This window comes from Apteryx mantelli, chromosome 2, assembly GCF_036417845.1.
Source record: "Apteryx mantelli isolate bAptMan1 chromosome 2, bAptMan1.hap1, whole genome shotgun sequence".
Taxonomy (NCBI): domain Eukaryota; kingdom Metazoa; phylum Chordata; class Aves; order Apterygiformes; family Apterygidae; genus Apteryx; species Apteryx mantelli.
Genome location: NC_089979.1, coordinates 8,536,798 through 8,560,274, shown reverse-complemented (window position 1 = coordinate 8,560,274; position 23,477 = coordinate 8,536,798). Strand labels below are relative to the sequence as shown.

General features: G+C 44.3%; 1 protein-coding gene across 5 annotated transcripts in view; it reads right to left on the bottom strand.

Moving 5' to 3' along the window:
- Nucleotides 1-22,098, bottom strand: part of ST3GAL1 (ST3 beta-galactoside alpha-2,3-sialyltransferase 1) — an 89,515-nt gene extending 67,417 nt beyond the window's left edge. For 4 of the 5 annotated variants that reach the window (XR_010883266.1, XM_067290133.1, XM_067290134.1 and 1 more), the window contains exon 1: nucleotides 22,032-22,098. The gene's annotated coding sequence lies outside the window, so the exon portion shown is untranslated. Of the gene's footprint in view, nucleotides 1-19,910; nucleotides 20,325-22,031 lie in introns of those variants that run through there. The other variant, XM_067290132.1, reaches the window with a different exon arrangement.
- Nucleotides 22,099-23,477: the final 1,379 nt, after the last annotated feature.

Genomic DNA, 23,477 nt, shown 5'->3' with positions numbered 1-23,477 from the left:
TAAGTAAGGTGTAGACAAATCAGTGCTCTTAAAGCTCTGAAAGGCTCTGATGAGAGCTCATGAAGGCAGCTTACCTCACAAGCTAAGGCTTTCAATTCTGCACAGAACAAGGAAAGCACAAAACCAGCACTAGCTGCCTCGGTTTAGATGCTCCAGCCCCATCCCTAAGGCATTTGCATCCAGAGCAGAGAAATTAATGAAGATATATCTATTTGGGATCAGTCCCACCAGGACAGGACCCACACAATCTAACATTACACCTCTATGCCGGAGCTAGTCATCAAGGCTCCTTTAACAGTCAACAGGGACAAATTCTCATCTCCAGAGCCTCTTTTTCAGATGTTTCCTCTAGAATGAGAGGAATCACACCCTCAAGTACCTATTCCTCTCTGTGGGCTATAAAAGGAGGCTGGATAACCAGCCCTGATGGCACCGCATGCATTGCAAATGCTTACATTTGGTCAGATGTATCCCACACTCCTTCACTCAACTAACTGAAGTTCCCAGGACAGCAAAATGCTCTCTGCCTTGGCCTTGCTCTGAGACTGCTCAAAGAGATTTATTTTTACTTGCTTTTGCAGCAGGACAGAGCAAGCCACAGGCAGGGAAGGCCAGCTCAGTTTCTGCAGGATCATGAGTTGCTTCCCCCTCCAGGCCCATCCTCTGTACCCTTCCTTGTACTTTTCTGCCAATTAAAAGAAACTGGACTACGCTTAAATGAAAATGAAGCTCCAATTCCCTCAGCGGTGCTGGAGAACGTACTTCCTTCTGCAAGGTTGTTTTTAAATTATTGGATTCCAGCAGCATATTATTCACAGTATCGATCCTGACAATAGTGCTGTCAGCCTGCAAGACTGCGAGAGGAGGAGATAAAACGGGAGTCTGGCTCATTAGAGCTACGTGTGTGCTCTGCGTGGTAGGGCCTGGAAGAGAAGCACGGAAATCAAACCCTACCCCGAGCCCTTAAGGGCAGGGCTTGTTGCCAAACATGAGCATGGTTTTCCTTCATATCTTAGACTTAGTCCTCTCACATGTGTTTTCGCTCCCTGCTGTCCTTCATAAGGAAACGAGTCCCAGAAGCCAGGCTGCTTTCTAGCAGTTTGTTTTCTCCGTTCCTTTGACGCCGGCCAGCGCTGACTCCATTTGACGGCTTTCCGTTACCCCTTCTTGTCCTCACCGACAGCCCAGCAGACCTGAGAAGAAAGCTCTTGCAGCCTTTCTTCTTTTGTGAGTGACAAGCCACAAAAAATGAAGAACGGAGATGTGCACAGGAACAAAACGCATCGCATCTGCCACAGAGTCGAAGCCCTGCAAACCTGCCTGCTGGAGCTTGGGAAGGGTCCTGTGATGGGCACTGAAACCAGCTGCCACCTTCCCCAGTATGAGCTACAATCACCATGTCTCTACCTCCTTTACCTGGGCTGCTATCAAGGGAAGACAGAGATAACAGTCTCCTAGAGATCATCTGGCCAGAGAAGAACAGAGAAGTGCCATGTTAGCAGCTCTGTCCTTTCTCCATCACTGCAGATCAAGTGAAGTATGAGGTACATACTGACATAACATCCCTGAGTAGATATCAGAGTAATTGTAGTCCATACTACACTTATTTTTCACATCAAGTTACTGAGTTGCCCAGGCAGCAGTAATTCCCCTACACAGGAAGATTTTTGCTTGAAGAGTTCACACCTTTGTAGCTACTCTGGGCTTGGCAGCTCTCCAAGCTACGATCTCACAGGACACGACTTTGCACCTAAACTGATCCATTTGCACACCCTTCATGGCTCAAGGGTCATCTTGGCTGCAGCCACCTCTGCTTTCTTGCACAGGCAGCCAGGAGCATCCCATTTTGATACCCTATTGTAGGACATTCCCATCCACTTTGTCAAGCGGTTCCCTCAGGGCCACACAACTCTGCTGAGGAAGACCTAGTCTCACCACGCTGTTAGCCACAAGTTTGTTTTTCACCATGTCTACTATCGGTCAAGAGCTATTAATGAGCCACATTCATTGTTCTCATGCTAGTATATTAAGGGTTACAGAGTTATAGCTTACAAAAATGCAGACTTACTTAAGACTCACATATATTTAGAGCTCAGATACCACAAATTGTTTGTCTACCAAAAAAGAGGCACATTTTTATTTTATAGGTGTATTTATGGTTAAGTAGGCATTAAACTTAGCCAAATGCCATGTGACTGGGAAGTATTTTTGGAAAGGTACTTTATATTATATTTGTTGGTCATCAGAATCCCCCTGTACAACCATGTTTGTCCAAACTGTGCCAGTCTATTGGGCAGGGGTGGCTTACGCTTCCCAGAAGACCTTTTGAGGAAAGAAAGGAAAAATGTTCACTTGAGGGAAAGCTGAGGTTACTCAGGGATACAGCGCGAGACTTTTTCAGTGTCAGCTTGCCCTAGCAAGAGGAACATCTTGCTTACCGAAGAGATATCTACAGTTCTTACTTCATTTTTCTGTATCTGCCTGCAAACATTTTCATTTTAATAATATTTGTCTAGCAATAAGCATGATTACACAGGGGTTTTCTGAGCAAGCCTTGGAATTCATTCTCTGAAGACTGGCAACCCTTAACGAGGACAGTGGTCTGCTCTCACATGGTCCAGCTCCCTGACCCCAGATCAGAGGTCCCTTGCATGCACATCTCCAAAGAGCTAAGGTGAGGAGAGACTTCTGGAGTTGTCCTAGATTAAGGAATTATAACAAGACTTAATTATACTGCCATCATATGTGTCCCTGACAAGGAAAAGGGGGGATGGGGAGAAATCCCAAATGATACCAGTGCTGAACAAGACTGCAGTGCTGGTTACAAGGCAAATATAAAACCAAGTCTTGCCCATGAGAATCCACCAGAAGAGGCAGCCTGAAAGCTTCCTCCAAATTGGCAAGCTCTCTTCTCCCTATCCAAAACAATGGAATCTCTAGGAATATTATTCTGGGATAATTTAACATCTCATCAGTTGTGTTTGCACAGCATGGGGTATGGAGAACCTTTAAAGAGAGAGGAAAAAAAAGCCATAGTGTTGCCATTTGTGCTACTCTTATACTGCAAATTCAAAGGTTCTACATATGTCTTTGTTACTTTCAACTTTTGGTAACTGTGACTTCCCCATGGAATAAGCCATCTGCATTTCAACTCTTCAGTGGCAGATGTCTAAGGATTGTCAGTACTTCAGCACACTGTGCAGACCCACCCATAGAAATTTCATATTCTTCCTCAATTCCTAAAAAGAAAAGCTCCGTTCCAAAAAATTTTAGTGTGATAACACAGAATATGATTAGCTGTTCTGTGTCATACCCTATCAATCCTCCCATTAAAAAAAAAAGAGAGACAGACAGAAATGAAATAATAATTGAAAACAGATTAGCTCCAAGAGAGGTGCAAAGTAGCAGGTCCAATGTATAGCTGGCAAAACCACACCAGACAAAGCGGAGATCCCAGCTCTTCAACGGCAGAGGTAGAAATGAACCTCTTTCTTCAGGCCAATGTCATATCCAAGATCTATCCCATTTCATTAGCTCAGAAAATGATTAGAGTCTTTATTTACCTAATCGCTATAGAAGGGACTCCTTCCAAGGCTAGAGTCAGAGACTGTATCACAGACCTTTGTTGGAACAATGATAAAGTAAATGTTATCTTGTTTCCCTAGGCCACGAGGGCTCAACCCATGGTTACAAAATAGTCAAGAATGAACTCATATCAATAGTGCCCTTGCCACTGGAACTCACCTTTTCAAAGCAGTGACTGCATCAGCACTGCGGGTACAGGGGCCAAGTATTGTGATATTTTGTTGAAAGTGTAGTTAGCTAGCTAGTGATTAAAAAAAACAAAAAACCACACACTCAGCAGAATATGTTACAGAAATACCCTGGATATTTTATAAATAACAGATTTCAGTCAGCTGGAAGTGGTTTTTTTTTCCTTGATCAAGGGTGGATATATATATATATATATATATAAACTATCTATCTCCTCACCCGCTCCAAGAGCTACCCTGTGTAGAGGAAATTGGTGTTCAGTTTGCCCAAATGTTTCACCTAGCCTCTACTTTTGCTTTCCCATATGTTAGAAGACCATAGAGGTGGTCCCATTTTTCTTGTTTTAATTTGTGACCTCGCAACATACACCTTGCTAGTTTTTATTATTCCCACATATGACTGACTTCCCCTTCACCTCGTTACCCACTGAAGCATTGTCACTGCAGGGGAAAAAAGGAAGGACAAGAGGGTAATGACACGACACACAGGGTTTTAACCTAAAGTTCATTCTTCTTTGGCTCTGCGAGGCTGTTTGAAGTTTTTTCTGCTGTTTAAAAAAGAAACTCCCCAGTTACCTAAGTGACTCACCTCTTGCTGAGAGACCGTTGGCTTGTTCATCACATGCCAGTGCTCAGAGCACACCACTTTTCCATGCTTAGAGCAACAACACGATTTCCACAACTTATCCGTAAATCTGCCACAGATTGCATGGCTTTGGGGAAATTGCAATAAAACCTTGAATACTTGAGAACCAAAAGCAATAGTTCCCCTTTCAACAGGTTCTTCCTGCAGAGACTTGTTTAACTTCAAATACCGAAGCTTAGATTTTAAACCTGTGCTTATACTGCAAGTCTGCTTCACACAATCATTAGTAGTATTAAATCAGGGCAGAATCTGCTGTAAAATTTAATCATCTGGTACCATGAAAAAGTGCCGGTATGTTTGAAGTTCTGAGAGGGGCTGGTACTCCAAACCAGTAGATACCAGCGCTTTTCAAGTTCTGCTCATTATTCCCTTTGCAAAGACACAGGAAACAGTAAGGGCTTTAATCTGTAAATAATCTTTCCTTCGGGGATCTGGAAACAATCTGCAGGACACAGCAATTGGAAATTCTTCTCCATGAAATGCTTCATTAAAGTACTGCTCACTCAATAACAAGTTTTGGGAGGGAAAAAGAAAAGAAAAATGAGTAAGTTTGAAGCTTCTTATGTGAAGCCCAAACTCCTGCAACTCCACACTCTTGTTTTGCTACAAACAGCTTGCTTGAGTTGCAGGAGATTTGGCTTTGCATAAGAATGCTTCATAAAACAAAAGGGAAAACTAATTCTGAAGCACAAGGGGAAATTTAAGAGGAAAAATGTGCTAGATAAAATGGCCAGATGAGCAGTTAAAGGCTCAGACACCTTGATCTCCGCACATCAAATAGAATACATCTACTTGCATGCAGACGGCACCCTGTTCATAAAAGCCCGTTCCCTCGCCAACAGGCACCCAGATACCCAACTTGAGATCAAAGCCCTCTAAAGGATTTTTTTTTTCTTTCAGCTACTTTGAGGCACTTCCTCTCCTCAGCCTCACACAACTTAATACAGCAGCCACAGGGCAGCACATCAGCTCTGAGGCTTAACATCGCGCATCACTGTGATTGATTGGGCTTCAGCAAGACGACTCTGCAATGATAATTTCCGAAAGAGGGAGGATTAATTTTTGTGCGATGCCGCAAATCAATCTCCATTTTCGAGTAATTAATTCCAGCAGCGAGGAGACTGGCAACGCAGCAACTACTGCTTTAGGTATCCAGTAACAGCTGCTGCATTAGCTGGATGGTAGAGGTGTGACATCCCACATTTCTTGCTGACGTACTTGGTGCCCAGAGAGAGGTCCTGCCGTGAAGAGCCAATGTCAGGCATGAGACGGAGAAACGGCAGAGAACTGCGGCTGGTGACAGCTGTGTCCCAGCCTCCGCTAAGTCAGCGGGAATGTCCTTCCTGGCTGCAACGGCTCTGCTGGCTCTGGAAGCGTCTGTGCTATGAGAACTGAAGTACCACGCTTTGGTGAATTCAAAATTCCTCTATTTTCACACTTTTAACCCATGTGCAAGCTACATGCTTCATCTCTAATTCACATTTATGCCAAGAGCTCTTAAGACTGCACGGTAATCACCTGCTAGTGAGTCACTATTATCTGCTTCTTTTACCTTGATAACCTCTATAAACAAAAACAAAAGAAGAGATGGATGGCTTCGTGTGCCGATTATAGTCACAACAAATACAGGAAATGGTGCCTTGCTCTTCCAGGCAAAACTGGTTAGAGTCATGGCCATAACAAATTTGGTGAAATCTGCACAGGAATCAACTTCAGTAGTTTGATTTGTGGAGGCTGGATATATTAAGGAATGTGAAAGAGCAGTTGATGATTTTGGCTTAATAATCAAGAGTATCAAACTACTACTTTGGGCCAAATTATACTCCCATTTTAGTTCATTTAAATCTGTGAAAATGAATTGAATTACTCAAGATCTCCATCAATGTAATAAAGCTGGTCATCTTGGCATTGCAATATGCTGGTACTCATTGCAGAAGCTAAACCACAGGTTTGCTCCAGATGGCTTGTCTGTACAACAGAGCACACATCCAAGGCACTTTACAAACTAATCACCTGCTGATCATATCCCTTCAATTAAAAATTACTCAATATTTCCAGCTTTTGGCATCCATTTTAGAAATGCCAGGAAACAAAGAAGTGTTTGACCAATAATACGTAGCTTCTTCTGCGTTACAGAAATGTCAGCTCACCAACAGTTCAGTAAGGCACTATAGTTTATATCTGGCACAGGGTGTGTTTGGAAGTTTCTCCACCTCTACATCTGCTGTGATAACAGCCTTAATGAGAGGAGCCAAGAGTACAGACGAACAGGAGAAAATGTTTCCCAGACCAGCAGCACTGATACAGATTAATTGGGAGAATTTTTAGATTCTATTTGATTTAATCGAATAGCATAATCTCCAAAAGAAGCTCCTTTTTTTTTTTTTCTTCTCCTTTTTGATGAAGGACACTCAGGTTTACACACACATCGCTGCAAAGGAGAGACCTCAGGAAGGGAAGAGCTTTGCTGACTTACATCTCACATCAGCCAAGCAGCATGAGGTTAACCAGGAGGTTTCATTTCACCACTAAATCATACACTCACTTACATGGCTGGGCCACTTATTCTGATTTATATCAGCTGAATATAGAAAAGAGAGGCATGGACCTGAGAAGATGATGGTGATGCTTTTTTTCTAGGGAACAGAGTAAACTACTAAGAGTTCACCACCATTTTCTGGGATCCTTATGCAAGCTATGGACACAAAGCCTTCTGGGTTTTCACTTGTAACACAAACTTAGTGCGTTGCTCTGTTCTCCACAAATGCAACCATTGCTTCCTGCAGTAAGTGCCGATGGGGAGACAGCACTTACATGAGTCATGGATAACAAGTTGGAGCAACTAGCAATAAAGCTAAATTATTCCTTTGAAGAAATAACAGACTTCCTTACTCATTGAAAAGAAAATTAAGGGTATTCTCCAGTCCAACGGCTATGCTTGTCAAGTTTGATTCAATATATTTAATGTTGTAGCCACACTTTCAGTCATGGAAAGGTGGCTCAACTCCATGGCAAGAACAGATGTTTGTATGGGTCAACTGAATCAGCATGAGCAAATGTTTTAGCACTATATAGTTCTGACAAGTATCCCAGATTTCAGTGTTTTATCACTGTGCTGGGTGAATTATGGGCTGTTGGTATCCTATGGTCCACAAACACAGGACCCTTACGGTCATCTAAACAACTTTGTATGTGTCCTGTCATTTCTTTTTGTGAATATGCCCTGCTAGTCTGCTGCAGACTGTCCTTTACCATCTCTCAGCAAAGATAGTAAATTAGAAATTTGATTCAGTCACTTAGGTCCCCCATTGCTTTCAGTGGCGGGACACAACCCTGATTGTTCTATAACTCAAAAACAGTTTAAAGCTTGGAGCATCTCAGATAGTCACGGCGAAGAGACAGTTATTGGGAAATCAAAGTTGGCAACAGAATTCAAGAATAAAATGTTCTAAGGGAGTAAGGTGAGCCATCGCATGAGGGAAACCATCTTGTCTCTTGACATTATACATTGACTTGACAGTGTTTAGATACTCCAATCACTGCAAGTGTCCTTGTGACAAAATTGTGCTTTGCAGCAATGACAACTGCAACTTGCTTATTTGGGAATATGCAAGGATATAGAGTAAGACATTAGCTTCCTTTAGAAAAGGCCTATGAGAAGATGTATAGAGTATCCCTTGGGTCACAATATAGACAGGTATCATATAAACAGACCTTTTAAAATTAGCATGTAGGCAGTCAAAATGTGAACAATAAGTGTACCAATTTGGGACTGCAAAGGAGTTGGTAACAACGATCTAAAGATGTCCTATGTTTTCACACACACGGCCTGATGCTGTACATTTACTTTTCTTACTCGTCTCAGTGAGCACCAGCTGAACTCGTGCTGATAGCAGATAGGCATACTGTAGCCTTAATTTAAAATACTGGGGCTTCTGAATAAACATCTTTACCCCATTCTAGGTTGCAGACCCTTACTTACAGATGTCACTCACGATCAGAGACCTAGTGTACGAGCTTATTTTGTTTCATTGCTAGGCACTAGAGTCACTACAGCTCATTAAAGAGACTTGCCTGGCTGAACAGCCCCCAGAATTGCAATGAAGTAGTTATTTAATATCCTCTGATGAAAGGTACTATGCAAATAAAGAGTACTCTGTTGTACCAAAGAGGGTCCTCTGATTACTATCTCTTATTAGTCCAATAGAGGTAAATGGATTCCAGCCCAAGTTTTTGCAATACAGTTTCCCGGATAAAGAGTCTTCAGTTTAAAACAAGCCCTGCTATACAAGCTATAGTCCACTTACCTTGACAAATTTAAGCAATTAACCTGTGGGAAACCAAGCTTCCTTTTCATATTCTCAGGTCAGCTGCCTTGAGACAATGTCTAAAGTACAATTAGGCTTTTAGAACCAGATTCTGATTTCATTCAGACTGGTGTAAATCAGGAATAATCCCTTTAGAGATTAGTAAAAGCAAGATCAGATTCAGGCTCTCAGAATTAAGCATAAACCATGTGCTTGCTGGACTTATTTTAATTCTTCTAGGTAAAAAGAAATTCTGCTTCAGCACATCCCTTTTCCGTTCTGTCTAAAGCACTCCGAACAGAGGAACAAAGAAAGTGCTACTGATAATGCCCAAGAGAAGACATTTGTTATTGCAAAATACTTTTGCCTACAAAATTATTCAACAAGGGTCACAAATAAAAAAAAAAGTCCTTCCAATTACAGAGGCAGAGCAAACTTGTTTTCAAAGATCTTTTCTGACCCCTGAACCGTGAAATGAACTACAGTAACCATCCTTTACAAAAAGCCCACACATTTAATTACTTTCATTTACAGCATCTGTCTCTGGTTCCGGACATGTATCAAAGGAAAACATAAGCAGAGCTTCTGCCAGATGCATGTAACATCCTTTGGAAGCATCTCAACAGGAATTCCAGTGCTGCTACCAATGAATGCAATTTCATCTGAAAGTCACTCATGTTCTTCCCCTGCCACCTTCTCACATGAAGGTTCAGACAATGAAAAGACAAATATGCCAGCAAGTATCTTGCTTATTTTTAGGTATGATCAAAAACCAAGTCACCCCCTTGAAGAAATTCTGCATCATTGTGCAACTATGTCAAAGGGATACAAGTTTTAGTTTTCATCATGATCTAGGTACATCCCTGCTAATGGACTAACTTCAGTATGCAATCCTGGCTAAGATGCAAGTCTCCTTCCTATTTAGATCAAGACACAAGTCTTGCAAGAGATGGGGAACAGTGAAGTTACCTGCTGGGAATGATGGTATGAGCCTACACAACTACTGTTCTCACTCGATGCGATTTAGAGATTAGTCTCTCTGCCATGACACCTACATCGTTTATGGCTCCCAAAATAGTCTACTGAGCAGACTGACTGCAGGACACCTTAATTCTGGATGCCAGCTTGTGTTACTTCCCTGTAGCTCCTGAAGAAAAACAAACAAACAAAAAAAGCAAACATACAAAAAACCCAACAATTCTTTAACTCTCAAAACCCGTCTCTTTCTGTAGGCCCCTGCTGCATGCCCTAAAGATCACTCATCAAGTTTGAAATATTTTACCACGTATTATTTACAAGGAAGCCTCACCCACTTCTGAAGTACAGCTGCCTTTTAGAGAAGAGAAAAAAAAATCTTGCAACAGTATCACATTGCAGCAACTTCGGACAGGAAGCTGAAATTGTATAGGAGCTATAAGTAGAATGCCAAGGGCTCTCACATCTGTGAAAGAGTTTCCTTGGGAAAGGGGAGGAAATCTGAAGAGGTAACTTTTCAAACAAGGAAATTTCATCCCTTTAAAAAAAAAAACAAAAAAACCCACCACACATTTGAACTGGACTCTTGGACACTGATGGCAGATGGCTCTAAGAAAAACACTGCTATACAGAATGAAAAAAGTCCTGTTGGAATCGGGCAGGGAAACCAACACCAACAGCCCTGTTCATACAAGTGTCATGTGTTTAAGAGATTACAAGAAGTCACAAGCTTGGTAAGTCTCATTACGAAGAGGAGATCTTCAGCAATCGATTCTAACTCTTCCTCAGTCCTGCTGACTCAGAGGGACGCAGGCTCCTCAGCAGCTCTGCCCCCAGAAGATATTTCAGTCTTGGCTTCAAAAGAGTCTTCAGGTAATGAGCAGATCAAGCCCTAATGAGCTCATTAGATATGACAAGTCTATGCTCCAGGTTACTGTGCACGACCCCATTCTCTCTTGGAGAAAGGCGAAGCCGTCAGGCGGCATTTATCACTGATGGAAAAGAGGATTGAAAGCAAAACAAAATACAGCACTTGGTCCTAGCAGCAGAAACGCCTTCATTTCCTGGGAAGTCAGTAGTGTCAGTGCCAGCACAAGTGGGGCCGCCACGTAGCCGCCCAGGAGGAGCAACCAGCCCAGAAGAGAGCATGGCAGCTGCAAGGGAAAATCAGTGGGATTGATTTTGACAGCTGTAAAAGCTGGAGGGTTTTTAATATTCAGAAAAGTGTCAGTGCCCTAATAAGAGAATTTCCACCCCTAAGTGATACACTTGTCAAAGTAAACCCTGGTCAGATGCAAAAGTAAAAAAGGGATCCATGCTTTGACATATCCAAAAGAGTTCCCTTTGTAGCGGTGAGGAAGTCGGAAGGGGGTGCTTTTTAAAAAGACCAAGTCCCTCGCCTATCTTCACCCTTAACTTGACTCTTAGACATCAATGGCAAAGCATAGCATTTCAGAGTTTAAGTGAGAAAGATGTCAGCAGCATAGGAGCAGGCAGTACCAGTGGCACAAAGTTTCACCCCGTGGAACAGCTTTCTTGAAAAAAAACAATTGCTTTCTTCCAAGAACAGAAAGAGTTACAGTCCACCCTGGTAACACAACACTCGGCAAATAGACTTCTGCCAAGCAAATCTATAATCTGCAGAGGAAGCGTATGAAGTTCGAATGGGGCCTTGGGACGGGGTCTCGTGTTCCGCCTCCGGGGTGTTTCCTGCGATATTACTCGCTGAGGATACGCACTGTCTTCTGTGTGTCCATATCATGCCCAGTAAATTTCCAAGCAAGACAGCAATGGAGCACTGTTTTGCTGGCAGACTATAGTCAGACAAATCGCAAATTCAGAGACATGCCAAAAACATGGTTAGTGGCTCTGAGTACAATTTTTGGGAAGAGTTCCACCTTGGATAAACGCAACTTTCTAAAATGAAGCTTTGTTGTTGGCGGTGGTTTTTTGTTTTTTTTTCCCTCCCCTCCTCCCCCCCCCCCCATAAAAATACAGAGGACCCACAGGTTTGTGTGTGGTACAATAAAATAGGGAAGTTGACATTTTGAGCAAAGTTCTTTCAGAAATTCACCCACACAAAAGAAAATTGGGATGTGTGGGTTCTCAATAGCTGGCCTAAAGAGGATCTAAGGATTGCTTTCAGTTACACTAATATTGTTCCCACAGGATAACTTTTGTTTTTCCAAAAGAATAACTTTAAATAGGGCAAACAAGGCACTTCTCAGGATTGTTGGTCAATTAGAGCAATGACAGTCCTCACAGGCAGAACTTGGGTATTTTAAGCCATAGGGACAAAGGGCTACTACTGAAATGAGAGGGGGAAAAAAGCTCTTCTCCGGGAAACAATAGAGGCAGTGACCTCATTGAGCACTTTGGGCTTAATCCAGTAATATTTTAGCTTTATAAAGCATTCTTCATCCACTGTTCTTACAGCAATAGGCAAAGGATAAGGATCCTCATTTTAAGCAAGTGGGAACAAAGGCACAAAGGACTAGCGCTTTCTTACTCCCCCAGCAGGCCAGATGACAGCAGAGGAAGAAATAAGCCCATTTTCCTCGTGGTATATGAAACAGAAGCATCCCCTTCCAAACAGGCTTGTATGGTAATTCTAACCTACTGATTTTTTTCAGTTTGAAGCTCCATTTTTTTCCCCTATTAAAAATCCCAAAATAAATTGCAATTACTTAGCAGCTTACTCAGCCCATATTTACACTCAGCTCAGTATTGACAGGAAAGTCTTGCCTTGCAGAGGCAACTTAAACTGCTTTGTTTCATTGCTACCAGCAAGTGTTTTATCCAGTTCTGCAATTAATGTATCACGTATTTTTTAATAGCCAGCATCTCTCCATCTCCTGCTCCTTTGCTCTTTGGCCTCATGGCCACTTATGTAGCTGCTCAAGGCTCATTGCCATTTGAAGCACCAGCCATTTTGCACTTCAGACCTACAGTGCTCTAGCAGAAGCCCAGGTAGATTAGGCTGGACCACGTAGGACACAAATCAACATCTCATCTAGGCATTTACACCAGCATTGGTGTAATGCAGATGTCTGAATTGTGAGCATTATGTCAAACAAGTCACATTTGGAGGATCAACAGTTTTTGTTTTCTGGCAAACTTCCATGATTTTAAAGGACTAGGAAACATCAGAATTAGGTGTCTTATTTCCATCACACTTATTTCCTGTAGCTTGAGTGAAATTCCCACCTGTAAGAGGCTTAAACCATCCCATTTTTCCCCCTCAGTCTGCACTATGCACCACAGCTCTCCAGCATCCTTAAATATTTTTACTGTGTCTATGTCTTACAGGTGAATGAAACACTTCCAGTTTCTTAAAAGGGGCAAACAGCATCTGAATATTGCACACAACTATGTATAATTAAACAAGTCCTACCAAACCTAACGTGGTAGCCTCAGGGAAAGTTGGTTTGTAATCACTATACTTTTTAATGGGCTTGCTTTATTAGGTTGTCTCCCAGAGTACACATATATCTCACTGCCCTAGCAAGCTAATGAAGTGGCCATTTAAGATGGCAGGACAGTTACGCTCCAGCAGCCCAGCAGTTTTGTCATGCTATCTGAGAAGTTAGGCAGCTGCTGCTATCTCACACACCCTGTTACCGTGATACTTTTTTTTTTTTCCTATACTGTTTCTGGCCTGAAGTGTTTTTATTTATACCAGTATTCACATAAAATCTGCTGTGACAATCACAGCAAGTTAATGACACTTTACATTGTTCTGTAACATCTCAACAAGTTGTTGAGCAACAAGCAGTACACCAACAGCCCTATGGAGAGTATCAGATGGCATGACTCTTGCAGCACAGGTATCACTACAGTAGATAGAGCACAAACATAGGTGATTTTTTTGTTGTCCCAACAGTGCTTTTGCACATCACCGATGACTGCGCTACTCAATGAAGTAGCAGAGAATGAACCACCAAAGCCAACACCACATGTCTAAAGATCTTCTGTCCTTACTGCTGAGCATTTCCTTTTAGTTTCCTGATTAAAAAAAGAAAAACAAAAAACAAGCTGTCAGTCCAGAGGGCAGGCATCATGTTTACTGGGATCTCCATGCATTTTATAGATTGAACTCAACCTCCAGGAAAACAAGGTCAAATGCTGTCATTTACAGATGGTAAAACTGGAGGCAGAGATGGGACAGGACTCAGCTCTCCAAGGTGATTCCAAGTTCTTGGTCACAAGCACATCCTGCCACTGTCACACGCTTGACCTCTGATGTAAAATTTAAATGTCCTTTGCTCTTCTGACCTCTTGGTTCACTCTGACCTTGGCACATACAGAACAAAACATTGCAAAGGAAGGGAGAAGTGGGAGAGATGAAAATAGGTTGCGCTCCTCTGAAGGAGCAATTCTAGTAGCAGGACTGATGAGAGGAAGAAAACAGGCAGAAGAGTGAGAAAAAAAAAACACAGAAGGCTACCGGACTGAAACCTACTTTAGTATGTCCTCAGGAAGGAGAGAAGTGGAGCATAAACTAGGGAAAGCACAGCTTCACTTTGAAGCTCCAAAGCAGCTTTGCCTACAGTGCTGCACACCTTTCTGCAGGCATTTCCACAGAAACCCAGGCAGGCAAAGGAACAGCTTTGACTTTGGCCCAGGGGGACCATTTATCAGTGGGAGCAGGGCAGGATGCCATAGTTTACGCAGCCTAAGAGATATGGATGCAAATGAGAGCCAAGTTTCATCAGTTCCTGATACTCCACCCTAGAATTGTTGCCATCTTTTGCCAATACACTTTTTGCAAGCAACCTGGCTGGCAAGTCTTATACAGAGCAGTGCAGACTGCTGACAAAGTGGACAACTACATGGCAGGAATATGGATGAAACCAGTCCTCAGTGTGGCCACAGGACAAGCACAGCACAGTTTGAAGCTCTGGCTGGAAAAGGAGTTGCCTGGTGTCACCACACTGCAGCCTGAGTAACACTGGTGAAAACCAAGGCAAGGGCTTTTTTATTTTTTGTTTTTTTAATCTGGAGCCGAGATCTTGAAGAGAAACTGTATTCCCTGACCCCACAGCTGCAGCCCCAGCCCATATGGTCCCCATAAATCCATAACAGAGTCTCCAATTACACAGGCAACCTAAACCTTAGGCACTCAAAACTCAAAAAACAGAGCTGACTCACCATTTTATAAAGGGTCGCCTCACTAACCACCCCTTCTTGACTCTTCCCTTCCTTCTCCACACTAAGCGAGGACTTCAGTTTCCGCAAGGTATTTTATATGAACTGCTTTATATTTGAACATTGCCTTTCCATAAGCAAGAGAAGTTTTTGCCAAGGGCCCGTCTGTTTAACATTCAACCTTTGATAAAGGCGAATGCAATTTTTCCTTGTGTTTTTGAGTTGCCTATGGCATAATCTTCAGAACATGTGATGTTCTCCCATAAGTACATGGCAAAGGCTATGGCATTCGTGCCTGCTCAACCGTCCTAGCAATACACCTCTGTCCTGCCTGCTAGTGTTAATTCTAGCTGCTGTGTGTTTCCACCACTGCTGCTGCTCGATCTGCTGGAGATTAGAGAGCCATCAGCATTAACAACTGAAGTTCGATGGTGGAGTTTTGTTAATGGGGTAAAGGGCAAAGCACAAGTTTGTTTGTTTTATATTTCAGGGTGAATTTGTAGGCTAAAATTAAGCCAGCTGCTTGGGAAGAGCAGCAGGTCTGCTTGTAAGGGAGGAGCCACATAGGACTTGACCAGACATTCACCAGTTCTCAGTATCAGCAAATTTTATCTGAAGGGGAAAAAAACAGAGGATGTGGGAGGGAAAAAAAAAAAGAACAGGAAAGCATACTTTTAATTCTTCTAATGAATATTAGAATTAGCAACGATACTTTCCTTATTCAAAAGGCACAGAATTGCCCCTGAAGAGAAAAGCTGGGTGAACTTTCTGAAGAATAGTAATTTCAGAAGAAAAATATTTTCAAGGAGACAAGAAACAAATCCCCAGATTCAGGTGTAATTTCAACATTGCCACCAGCCGGTATAAATTGCGTAAATGCAGGGCCGTGTCAAATTCTGAGGAATCCTTCTGATATTTAAGCCAAACTTTCTTTTCAGCTCTTTCAAAATGGCTAATTTTGACTCTATCTCAAAGTGTTTGAAATGGACCCCAGATTAAGATTAAATAAACAAAAAAAGCAAGAATGTCTCATCTGATCAAAACCAAAATTATCTCAGCCAGGAAATGTTTAATTAAAGTTTGCTTCTAAGGTTGCAAACCGACTTTTCTCACGTTTGTCACCAAACAAAAAAAACAAGTCAGACCATGGGCACAAACAGATCTAGCAAGCTGTGGTAAGAGAAGGCATTGGATGAGTGGAGCAACACCTTTGGCAGCTGGCACTCACACGAGCTGCAGCCTGTATACTTGCCGAAGAGTGACTTGTGTTAAAGGCACCACCACATCTCCTTGGACTAAAGAAATTTAAGAAAATTTAAGATACAGGCTTCCCCATCCCTTGCTGCACCCTGACAGCTCCTGATGCGCTCTCTGGGGGCATAAAGGAGATGCCTACTGTAAAGTCAGCTCCAATTGCAAGCACTGGATTTGAGCTGGAGATAAGGAATCTGATTTTTACCCAAAAGACTGCAGGTGATGCCTTATGCTTCCCCAGAAGGGTCATAAGACCTGAGCTGGCAGATTTGATAGAATTAGATTTCTCTGAGCTGGTACAGCAGCGTGATGTGTCAGCACACACAGCATTTCAGATATGTAAGGCCAAGTCATTGATTGAATAATTTCTGAAGGCTGGCTCTTTAATGTCCTTTAAAAGGAGCAACCTTTGTTTTGTACTGGAACAATACAGCTAAAAAAACCCACCATTTTTTCGAAAATTACAGCAGCAATCACCTAGTCCAGAGACTAGCTTTTAAACTTGCGCCCAGTTTAACACCTGGGGTTCACCGCTGGTTTTTGCTCTGCAGAATGGTCCTCTGAAGGGATGGATGGGGATTGCTCCTGCTCTAGTGAGTTTTAGGGATACCTGGAATGTGTGTGACCCCCTCCATGTCAGCAGCACTGCTACGGCAGGCACCACGAAGGTGTCGAAGGCTGCGTCCAGGCACCGTGGACTCCAGCCACAGTCCCTCCTTCACCTTCAGTCCCTCGGGGTGGATGGCTGGAGCTACGGAGGGCTAAGCCTGTGTCAAAAACTCCCCAAAAGGACTTCCCCCCCAAAAAAACTTAAAAGCTACTAGAGAAAAAAAAAAGCCCTATCAAAATTATGTCCTTAGGGCAAGGAAGTCACACTTAAAACATTTGTTACCAAACGCATCGTGCGCCCATTTGTATTGGGCCTCATTTGCACTCTGCTATATAGTGATCAGCCGACAGAAATAGCTGTCATTTTTACCAGGTTTAGAGATTTCTTGTCTCCTCCCCAGAAATAATACACTGAGTCTCTGCCCAAAGACTTTGTCATCTAGTAGGCAGGGCAAAAGCCTTATTTTCCCAAGGGACAGATACACATGTCAGAACGGGTTAAGCAGCTTAACCAAGAACACCTTAAAATGCAGAAGGGCCAGGAACGAATTACATCCCACATTCTTCTCCCCTCAAAATTGTATTTTAACAATTACTACGATTTTTACAATTTACTACATCCCTAACATTCATGCACACCTTAGAGCATGCTTTTATTAATGCTCTTGGCAGTTTCTTAAGAAGAGCTCCCAGCCTGAAGTCCCCGTCCTCTGCGCTTTACAGATATGCATGTTTTACAATTCTTACTTGCAGCTTTCCATAGCTTTACAGGATACCTACCGTGAAGTGACTTGAGTTTGCTACTTACAAACTACAGTATGGGAAACTCCGACAGTACCAGTGGAAAGGGAAGGCAGCAGGATGAGTGGGAAAGAAAAGCAGAAGTGTTATTAATGATGATTCATCTGTGGCTACTATTAATGGATATTTTAGTAGCCCAGAGACCTTATCAAAGCATAAGAGTTGCATGTTGCACAGGCAAACAATCCTTCCCTAAAAAAAAAGCTTACTTCCTCAGTAGACAAGACAACTTATAAAATGGATATTATTAACATAAGCTAATAGTCAGTGCCCAGAAAGCATTCTGTAGTACTTGGGAGAGTCAATTCAGTTGCTAAACAGAGATTTCAGATGCCACTGGAGACGCCCCAGGCAGCAGAGCCGCCCTTACCAGGGTCCCAGACACAACACGAAGTATCAGAGACTTGCACCCTTCTGGACCAGCTCCAGAAGGCCAGGACAGGTAGTTCAGGGCAGTTCAAATGGCACTAAATGACTATGGTTAGAAGAGCGGGGGAAAAAAATATATATATATATATACACACACACACATATATATATATATATGTCAAGCCCTAGATGTCCTGCAGGCCCAGAGATGGCTGCAGACCTGCTCTGGACAGGCTGCAAAGGTATCTACCCATCTTGCCCGTGAGAGCTGACATACCACAGCAGCCAGGACTAGCGAGGCAGAAGGGAGGTACGGCCTTTCCCAATTAGCCTAGGTCCAGGTTGATCTGTTTCCTGGATGACACAGAGGCGATCAGACACTATGGCATTAAAAGCAATAAAAACACATGCAGCAATAATTTATCTGCAAGTCTCGATTGTTTATCCCGTATGATATTCTGAGGACTATGACTAAAACAAGGAAGTTTCTCACTCACCGTTCCGAGGTGTTAGCTAATGAGTACAGTCATCAGGAAGTTATTTTTAATTTCCATATCCCTGATTTACTCAGACTTGAATTTATCAGCTAATAGGCATAACATACACATGACAGTCAGGCTCCGATGCAGTTAGGCAGCAGCACGTACATCAGAGATGGGCAGAGGAACCTCTTCAACTCTATCTTATGAAGTGCAGTATATGCCCAGTTTTTAAACCTACATCAATACATCTCAGATCAGTCAAAAATGCAGGTGCTTTTCTTTTGCTTGTCAACTGCTTTCGCCAGCAAGTTACAAGTACTTAGCTTAGGAGGTTAATGTAGGGCAGTGGCTTAAATGAATGAGATCCACAGACTAAGAGCCAGTCTTAACTCACCTTCCTATAGTCTGTTTACCAGTAGATCAGAGAAGAGAGTTGCAAACCTAACGGCATTTTTTTCATCCAGTTGTACACTCGAGGGTAGCTCAAAGCGTGGCTCTAAACACATCTTTGCCTCACTTGCTGATGAATACAGAGACATGTGGTTTCTGTGCATCACACCAAACTAAGGCTCCAGATCTGCCTTCCCTTTCCAGCCTAGTCCTGCAGGTAAAAGCATCAGCAGACTCGAGCGTGCACAGGCTTTATAGCAAAAATTTTTATAGCAATACTTAGAGTGAGGTTTAGTACAACGCTAACTTAACCTGCACTAAAAGTCATGCTGCAGCTTTCATTAGAGTATCTTTAATGAGGGACAGGCTATTAACAGAGATTCTTCTACTTAAGAAATGCTCCTAGGTGCAAACCAATAGCTGAATAGCCAGATAACAGTCATGCTCTGTGCCAGCATCATATTGCCTTTGAAATACAAGGAAAAAAAGTAGCCTGAAAGGGAAAGGCAAGGATAGGAAGGAAGAAATTGATTTCTTATTCACTGATTTATCTGTCCTACAGAGGAACACTGTTTTGGATTAGACACCAATGGTCCTATGCCTCTTTTGTAAAGTACAGAAAGTATACATATTATACACACATACACACACAGAGAGAGAAAGATACAGAAAATTAAGTCTGGTATGAGGAAGAAAAACAGTTAAAGAAACTCTATATGTAGCATCTGACAGTATTAAAACAAGGCAAAAAAAAGCATCTTTATTCAGTTCCCTCAGCAATAGTCCATTGCCATAAAAAGCTCCACCAGGTGGTGGGATTAACAGCACTTTGAATGTGCTATTGAGCTGGATTTACTGCTATTTCTTTGCTTTTAAAAGCACATCTCTGCTTCACCTAACTTCTGAAAATACTTCTTGGAACATAATATCTAAAAGACACTCCTAATAAAAGCATATTGCTACTATCATTTAACACTAGCATTTACAATGCACTCGGGATAAGAAATACTGTTTATAGCCTGGAAGATGGAACCTCCATTTGTATAACCCTAATTTTCCTCTCAAATCACTCCCTGTCTTACATCAGTAGAAAAGCAAATTCAGGGAAGTAGATACAAAGGCTCATACAAAGCAATACTTTGTTTTTAAAAGTTACCTTTGTCAGCTGAGAAGCCAGCATCCCCGCTATTAATACCATTAACTTCGGAAGAAAAACCTGAAAGCAAGGCGGCAAGTTCCTTTCTGGTTGGGATGTGCGAAAAATTCATACAAAGAGGGCAAATCGCTGTCTCCACTGCACTTGTCCGACTGTGCACAAAGCGAGGAAGCCAAAGAATACCGAATTGGATTCTTCTCTCCTTTCACTCTTTCAGAGACCACTCTTACAAGCCGCTAGCAGAAAGGTAAAATAAACGTGCAGCAGATAAAAGCATGCTTTAAAAATCCCGTGGTGGCTTTAAAGGTTGTTTGGCAGGGCTGCAGGCTGCTTTGGCTTTGTTAAGGCAAAGGATTTTTAAACCTGCAGAAGTGCTATTTTATAGCAGCACCGAAATAGAGCAAGTGAAGTGACAAATCAGCAGAGGGACAGAGTGCCAAGTTCACCTAAACCTACACAGGGCTTCCGCTGTTGTTGTTGTTGTTGTTTCCAGGATAATCAAATAAACAAACCCACCTTTTTTTTTTTATTCGCATCCACTCACTCCGTCCCCGCTCCGCCCGCCCCAGCTTTAAAACGTGTTTCAAGCAGATTAAAAGCGCGAAGCTGCCCGACGAGCGCAGGAGGGACGTGGGGCACAGATGCGCTTCGCAGACACCCGCCGCGCGGTTCCCCGAACCGGGCGGCAGGACCTCGGGGCCAACCCCGACTTCTTCTCACAGTCCCGCCGGGGCATGACGAATATGGGAGCACCGCAGGCTTTGCATTAAGCTCCGTAGATTGAAGAGGGTGAAGGGACGGGCACGGGGTGGTGTGGAACGCTGTGGGTCCATCAAGCCAAACATTTCAAAGCAGATGCTTAGGACAGAGCCACCCCTCCAGCCATAACCGTGCAGATAACACAGCGGAGGAGCGCGCTGCTAATCGAGTGTGGTCTCGGCTGCCAAGAGGCAGGACGGCTACAGCTCAAATGACACTCTTCACTTTAACTTATGCCATCGAACAACGCCAACCTAAGTGAATTCAGGAGGATGGGGAATCAAAGTAAAATACAGATGACTTTTCTTGAATTTCCTGTCTCTTTTCCACAGGAAAATTTAATTTCCTTTTCAAAGAGAGTTTTCAGAGCTTATGAAAATTGACACAAGAGATTACAAGGGCTTTGTCACCCTTCCAATCTCTCTCAGAGATCCCAAATTAAGGAGGTTTTTTTTTTTTCCTTTAACATGTGTGCCCAGCAGGCAAACATATAATTCAAACTTACAGTTATATGAATGAGTTATTTCAGTTTATTGGATACATACAAATCCAACCGTTTCTTTACAAAGAGTTGAAAGATCCTGTGCATCTGGGATGAGTAAATACACATCCAGGCATTTCTTTCACCCATTTGTTTTCATTCACGCCAAGACCACAACCAGTCACGGTACAGACTAGGGATGCATGCTTACCGTAGACGTAAGTGTAATCAAGCGCAATTAAAACACACCTAACGACCGAACTGCTAACCTCCAGCACCGGTGATTCATACTTCACTGGAAGTCAGTTCTGCGAGCGGGTACCTAGGGCAGATAGCCGGCTTTTTGCTCTAGGGGAGCAATGCCGGCTTTACTGCCCGGGCTGCCCGAGGGGGTGGGAAAAATGAGATAAATAGAGAGGCAGGGTGCAGGACGAGCCTGGCCGGCCCCTGGGAGCCGCAAGGCTCCCTGCCGCGTGCGTCCCGCGCGGGTCGCCGCGGCCGCGCAAGGCACCGCGAGCCGCCAGCGCCGGGCAGCGATGCGCCGCGGGGGGCGCCCTGCGGCCGCCGCTGCACCCCGCTCCCCGCGTGCGCGGCGCTGCACGGGCATCCCCCAGCCCGCATTGAAACCCCGGCTGATGGGGCCGAGCCGCCCCCCTGCGGAGTGCCGGGGCGGGGGGTGCAGCCGGGCCACCACCTCCGCGCTCCGCCAGCGCTCGGGGGGCTGGAAATAATAATAAAAAAACTTAACAGCCGAGCCGCCAGGGAGAAGGAGGCTCCCGCCGTGGCTTGGCGGCAGGTAAAGCGGAGGGAAAGTTGCCCTCGCGTGGAATAAGGAGGGAGAGGAGGAGGAAGGCGGCGGGGCGCGGCGCCGCGGTACTCACGGCGGGGCGCGGGGGTCCGGCGGGGCGCGGAGCCCCATGGCTCGGGCACGGCGCGGCGGCGGCGGCGCCTCCCCCGCCGCGGTAGCTGCTGCTGTTGCTGCTGCCGGCAGCCGCGGAGCCTCTGCGGGCGCCCCGTCCCTCCCCTTCCCTGGCGGCCCCGGCTTTCTGCGGCCCTAATATAGCGCGCCCCCGGCCACGTGGACGGCGGGGGCCCGCGGCCCCTCCTCGGAGCCGGGCAGGGCGGCGCCGGGGCCGCCCCCGCGGAGGCTGCGCGCCCGCCCGCGGGGGCTGCGCGCCCGCCCGCCCGGCCCCGCGGCGAAGCGCCGCCCGCGCCGCCGCCCGCCTCCCTCCCCCCCACCGTGGGCGCGGGATGGGGGGGGGAAGGGGGCGGGCGTGGGGGTGGCCGCTGCGTGTCCCCCCCCCCCCCCCCAGCCCCGTGCGTCGGCGGGAGCTGCCCCCCGCGCCGGGGGTCCCACGCACCGGCGCCGCGGTGCAACGCTCTGCTCTGAGCGGCGGGGCTGGGTAGCGCATCAGCACCCGCGAGTGCCTGCTCCCCGCCCCCCCGGCAGAAACGAGTATATCTTAAATTGTGCTATAGGGATGATACGGGGATCACAAGAGGGAAAAGTGAACACACACACACATCACGGCTTCTCGGGAAAGAAAACATATTTTGCGTCGTTAATAATAAAAAGAGCACATAGTAAATAATACCTCCTTCCAGTCCAGTGTCAGGCATTTTTAAGATGACTATAAAATGCTGTGGAATTAAAAAGAATACAGTATCATTAAAGAATCCCCCAGACAGGTACATTCAACTGATAAAGTGGCTGCTAAAACTATTTAATAACATCATGCTGGCTTTTTTTTCTAGCTTTGACGTGTGAAGTTTGGAGCCAAGATGAGAAGTGGGGAGGTTATACCACCTCCAAACAAGGAAATGATCTATCTGGTCCTGTTTCCAGTTTCCCATCGTAGCCAGTGGAACAAGCGCAGTGAACACACGCCGTACATGTCAAGGGGGAAAACATGCTCCTGAACCCTGAGAACATGCTGCATAAGTCTGGACAGCTAGTGCATAACTGACTTGGCAAAGGTGATGAGTTTATTATAGTTTATTAATCCACTTACTGAAACTACCGGTATTGTTTTATTTCATCCAGCACAACATACCTCCAGTGGAAACTGTAACACACTACACAGGAACAGTAAGTCATCAGTCATCAGAGCCTGTTTCCATAGAGTTATATTAGTAAAAGCCTAAGTGTGAATTTAAGCTGGTGTTACATCTGTGTAACGTGCTATGTAGGTATTCTGATTCTGGTATAAGCACTTGTGGCACACATAGCTTTTTGCTTAGGAGCATGAGCCCATGCAAAACTTGAAGGGACTCCCTCCAGCACCAGATCCTGCCCCTGGATACTGCGGACAGAGCAATGTAGTGTT